At 49.2% G+C, this 6,062-nt stretch overlaps 1 long non-coding RNA gene across 1 annotated transcript; it reads right to left on the reverse strand.

Annotated features, from left to right (window-relative positions):
* Positions 1-2,671: 2,671 nt before the first annotated feature.
* Positions 2,672-5,782, reverse strand: LOC133628393 (uncharacterized). The gene is made up of 2 exons (XR_009820683.1): positions 5,489-5,782; positions 2,672-3,795 (listed from the first exon to the last, which is right to left on the reverse strand). It is a non-coding gene; the product is annotated as an uncharacterized LOC133628393 (long non-coding RNA).
* Positions 5,783-6,062: the final 280 nt, after the last annotated feature.

Genomic DNA, 6,062 nt, shown 5'->3' on the forward strand with positions numbered 1-6,062 from the left:
GCCAACAGCTGATTAACTGTAGCTTTCGGTTCGTCTAAGTGGGCCAAAATCTGTTTTATTTCTTCCCCTTGTTTTGCTAATTCCTCCTGTAAAAACTTTCTACATTGATCTTCCCCCTCCCCAGATGTCGAGGGTGACAGCAGGAGAGGAGGATAATTGGGAGTTGGCAATCTCAGGGGCAAAGGCACGTCAGTACTTGAAGCGTTAGGCAGTGCTGTTTCATTAGTAAAGCGTACTTTCTACTCATTTCCAGGTGCTCCCTCTGACATGGCGGCGGGATGGGAGGGAGGAATGGGGTGGCGCATGCGCTCGGCTCCCGAGTCGGCAGCCCTGATACCCGCACCCACACTGTTACTGATGTTTTTGGCGGTGGTAAGGGTGGCCTGGGGAGTTCTGGGGGTAAGGGGATGGACTCACATCCATACTCTCTTCTTGAATTAGCTCCTCTACAGAGGGGTTAATTAAAGGTGGAGCTGATGGTATTACCAAGTCATTACCTCCAAAAAATCTTTTGACATCCACGGGGAACACAGACAGCGTAGCACATTCTGTGTTCATAGAGTCCACTGCATGCACAACCACAGTCTGTTCAGTTTGTAATTGCTTTAAGGTGGTTAATAACAGTTTCCACAGAGTACATAGTACAATTGCATCTTTGTGACCATCACTAATGGAGTCTCATAACGCACTCCCTAGTTTTTCCGAATTCACTATTTCAAATACGTTCTGTGGTGAGATGAAAAAGCCTCTATCCCATCCTCATCTTACAAGTCTTCACAATGTCTCTTTTTCATAACTTAACCCTCTCTGAGAGAGGATACGCTGGAGGATGTCTATCATAGTTTTCCCATCCTTCCAGTCCCAGCTGCTCACCTGCTTCTCAGGTGTCTCTGCTGCAGCAATCTGAGACCGTCCTCCGATCTCCTCACATCAGTCCAGCTGACGTGTCCCAGCTGGATCCCCCACCTTTTCAGATCAGAGCACTTCTTCCAAAGAATTCGGTCCGAAAAGTTTAGCTTATCACATTGGGGTCACCACTTGTGGGGATGGACAACGCAACCAATATGGTTGATAGGAAGCTACCTTTTGTTTGCTCTCCACTTCCTTATATATGCTATCTCCGCCCACGTGATCACGCAAGGCTCAATTGATTATCTTCTTCACATGCTGAGCACGCAGCACCTGCTCCTAATGATTGGAAGCGGATTGCCAACTTCAGCCCCTGCATCAACTTGTTCCTCCCATCTTTTACCAACTCCCTTATTATATAACACCCTGTTTATTCAACCACCACCTTTCTTCAATCTAAGGAAATATTTGGCTGGTCCAAATCATATATTTTTTCAATAAAACACGTACCCACAGAAAACACCCTGGTGAAGATTGATGCATCCACCCAGACAGAGCCAGTCAGCAAGGATGCTTTAGTCCAGATGGAGTTCAGCAGATGTTTACGATGTTTAGGGACCCATGCTGCTGAGGTAATATGTGTCATAGGTGCCCTAAAGTTCAAGAGCTACAGCATCAGGTGAAAGAGTTGCAGGAAACCATTAGTAGACTCTGTAGTATTAGAGGGGCAGAGGTGGATATCCACAGAGGTTTCCACGAACAGGTACAAGCCTCCAGCGAATCAGATGTTTCTTCCATTCACCCTCCCCTGGCCTGCCCCATCCTGTTCTGCCATCATGCCTGAGGGAGCACCTGGCAGTGAACAAAAAATACACTTTGCTAATGACATTACTGATGTACCTTTGCCGTTAAGATCGTCAATTCCTGAGTATAATCCACTTCCATCATCGTCCCTGACAACTGGGGAAGGGGAAGATCAAAATAGAAAGCTTCTTCAGGAGGAATTAATGAGATAAGGGAAGGAAATTAAACAAATGTTGGACCATTTAGATAAACTAATAGAAGAACTGAAAAAAACAGCCAAGCAACTGCTGACTCGCCTGATGAATTACTCGGATCAGAGGTTAAAGTTTCTGCTCCACAGGTGGTCAGACACCTCCAGCCGGACGACTATGATCCAGCTAAAAAATTGAGAGGTCTTATACGGGATGCGGTAATAGAAGGAGAATTCATCCCCTAAGCCTTCCCAGTGATAACAGCAGGTAATAATCGTGCACAAAAACAATGAGTGCCTCTGGAAGAGAAGACAGTCAGGGAAAGACAAAAGGCAGTAATGCAATATGGTTTAACTAACCCATATGTGCAAACATTATTACATCATATCTTCTACGGTGGATTAATGACCCCATTTGACTGTCAAAAACTGGCAGAAATCTTTCTGAAACCAACCCAAACGCTGCTACGGGAATCTGAATGAGAGAAAAGAGTGGAGGTAGTGGTAGTACAAAATCTAGACTTACAGCAGGGGTATCCACGACAGATTGTCACAGCCAACATGACGTTGGGAAAAGGACAATTTGCTGACCCCCAAGTACAGACTGGACTACATGAAGTCATTTTACAACAAACGCAAACATTGGCTCGGCAGGCATTTAATACTGTCCCTGACATGGGAGTGCCAGTTCCCCCATATATAACCATCATACAAAAGCCTGATGAACCTTTTATGATTTTCTTTGTTGCCACTACTGGCAACGTCACCAGGCCGCCCGCATGGATCACTCAGCCCACTGACCGCTGAGGGGACAAGATCACTGCATACTCAGTATGGATGATGTTTTATTCCAACTTATTGCTTGAGCCATGCACTTTTACCTGCTAACACAAGCACCTCCTTTCACTCCTCCCTGTGCCCGCCTCTTCTGTACTCTCCACCTCTCGTGTCACAGTCCGAGATCTTCCAGGCAACTACAACATCTCCCCCTCACTAAGCTCGATGACTCCAGCATCCTGTGGCACGGGCTGATACATAACATGCTAGCTGAGCCAATTGCAGGAAGATATAAACAGGTGCTGATCGTGTTACACTTCGCCGCCCAATCTCACCGTTAGACTCGTATTTCTGGTCGTATTCGTTTTGCCGGGACCCACTGCTGGATTACCTCCTTTTCTACACAAGCATACCCTCGGCCCAGGCATCTAAGCTTCCACCCTGATTCCTACTCCCCAGTGTCAATTTGCTGTAATTTGACTGCTGGTAATTTATCTACTGCTACCGGTTCTTGCTCCCTAAAGTGTACTCGCGCTGGTATGGGTCCTGACCCTCGAACAAAATGGTTAAGGATGTACAGACAGCGCATTAAAATATCGTGTTGCCTATCGCGGGGAGTTCTATGTCCCATGCTCTCCCCCTCCCTAAGACGGCTGAGTTGTACTTTAAGAGTAGCATGAGCTGACCGGTAAAATTTGCTAAGGCATTTTGGAGCTCCCACTCCATCTGAAACAGTTTTTCCATTGTGCAACTGAAATAGGCAACATAATGACAGTTGGGTCCATTCCTGACAGTTGCCATGCACACTGTCTTACCCGTCAAATCATGGCCGCGCATACTCGAGTCCAAAATGGCGTGGCCACCTTTTCATGGCTCTGATAGATCTACTGCAGTATGGTGAGATGACAACTACCATCAAGTTGCCCCAGGAAATCGTGCACTCCTTGTGGAATCAAATGGATAGTGGTGACCAATGGCTGACCTGGTTGCCAGGTCAACCAGGTCAGACAGTAATGCTTTCTGTTTGCCAGTAATGCTTTCTGGTGGTCAGACAGCATCCTTGGGGCTTGTGCTACTGGCTCGTCTCTGAGAAGTAGGTAAAATATCTGCATCTCATCCTGGGTGATTGGTACGAATGATAGCAGCCACTGTAGGGTCCCCACCAACTGTTGCACCTGTAGTAACATAGTTATCTGGTCAATTACTAACAATTTCTGCACTATCACTTGCCTTTTTGTGATAAGCGTCCCTAAATATTTTATCCCGCTACCCCACTGGGTCTTACTAGGTTCAATAATTAGTCCATGTTTAGTTAATTCCTCCACACTCAGATCTCCTGGTGGAGTTGGCGGAGCTCACCGCCGCTGGGCAAGCTCAACAAGATATCATCCATATAGTGGACTATTTTTGCTTGTAACCATTTATGACAAATGGGTTGTAGGACAGCACCGACTGCCAATTGGCACAATGTTGGTGAGTTTTTCATGCCTTGGGGTAGCACAGTCCACTGATATCTAGTTGTGGTGTCATCCAACCAGCCCTCCCCCATTAACTGTTCGATGGTTATCCCATGCAAATGATGCTGGGGATTGCCTTGCGCTTCCATACATACGGTCTGATTTATGGTGCGCCACTCTTCCTTCCACAACAAAAATAAGGGCCCCCATAGAATAGCCTTTGCTTACTGTGTGCAATCATGCGGCAACATAGGCTGCTGGAAGACGCATTCCATTAGCACCAGGGACTCTGGACTGCTAAGTCCGTGTGTCTTTATGGTCCCATGCAGCTCCTTCACAACCTTTGTTTCTAGGGGAGCCCATTCATATCTGCCCCCATCGGTCATTGAATCATAGAATGTTAGGGGTTGGAAGGGATCCCCAGAGATCACCCAGTCCACCCCCCCCCCCCCCCCCCCCCCTCATAAGCAGGTTCACCCAGACCAGGTCACACAGGAATATGCCCAGGCGGGTTCTGATGACCTCCAAGGGAGGAGGCTCCACAATCCCCCCTGGGCAGCCTGTTCCACTGCTCCGTCACCCTCACAGTAAAATAGTTTGTTTTGGGATTTTTTGGGGTTTTTTTTATTTGTTTGTTTTTTGATTGTTTTTTATTTGGTTTGGGATTTTTTTATATTTAAGTGGAACCCTCTGTGTTCCAGCTTCATCCCACCACCCCTTGTCCTGTTGCTATCTACAATAGAAAAAAGGATGACCCAACCTCCCGACATCCACCCTTTAGATATTTGTAAATGTTAATAAGATCTCCTCTCAGTCTCCTCTTCTCTAGACTAAACAGCCCCAGTTGCCGCAGCCATTCCTCGAATCTAAGAGGCAATTTTTTGCTATCAGATGCCAGTCTGTAAGCGGTTGGCTCCCTCCCCTGGCTGCATCCTTAATCAACTGCGTTTCCTGGGCTAACTGGGAAGCAGCTCTCCCGCGGGAGCTCTGCTCCGGGACCGCACCCCTCACTCTCCTCCTCGCTGTCAAGTTTATCACATTCCGCGTCCCCACATAGCGACGGACCCGTCTGCGCCCCCAAACTTTCAACTTCCACTCTCGTTTAAGCCTCCTGATCGCTACAAGCTCTCTCCTCTGTCCGCGCTTTCCGCCCCTCCCCACGGATAGTTCCCTACAGCGGCAACCAGACCTGTTTCTCCTGTGCTGCCTTAGACAGAGTCCTTTTAATCTCCCCTCACGTTTTAAGATGCTGGTCCAGCCTGCAGCATCTCCTCCTCTACCGCCGTCCAATTCTGGACAATAACTCTGTGGGTGCCTGTAACACACCCCGCCTCCGCATCCATAGGATGCAAGCGGCCGTGGGCGCGCGGTGAACCCGTTCGCCCACCTCAAGCGCTACTGCCTTGAGTACCTTAATCACTTGTTCTTGAGCTGCTTCCCAGTCGAGCCCAGCCCGCCGGGTTACCCCTGGGACGAGTTGCCGAGAATGCGGACGAGGGATGCCGAGCGGGCGGAGTCAGGCGGGAGTACGGCGCAGGATGATCAGGGGAGAGTGGGGACGCGCGACCCCGTGGGTACCGTTGGGCACGCGGGGGTAGAATAAGGAAACGCAGGAGAGAGGAATGCCGACTGCGCCGCCGGTGCCTGGGATGGCGCCGGGGCGGGCAGTGCCGGGGGGCGGGAAAAAGGAGAAATATCAGCTGCGCCACGAGCCACCAAAGATGGCGCCTGAAGGAAATGGGGGCGGGAGAAAGGAGGTGTATCAACTGCGTCACTGGCCACCAAAGATGACGCCTGGAGGAGAGGGGGACAGAATACGGGGAGGATGTCGAGATGCATTCGATAGGCGAGCGTGATAGCATGCAGCCACGAAGAGAAAAGGGGTTGGGCTATGCCGAGACGATGCAGACAGGAGGGGGCGGCGGTAGGCTGGCAGCGTTGTTAAACCGACTGCAGGAAGTAATTGCTAATACCGAGACGGTAGC

Source organism: Colius striatus, chromosome W (assembly GCF_028858725.1).
Source record: "Colius striatus isolate bColStr4 chromosome W, bColStr4.1.hap1, whole genome shotgun sequence".
NCBI classification, from domain to species: Eukaryota; Metazoa; Chordata; class Aves; order Coliiformes; family Coliidae; genus Colius; species Colius striatus.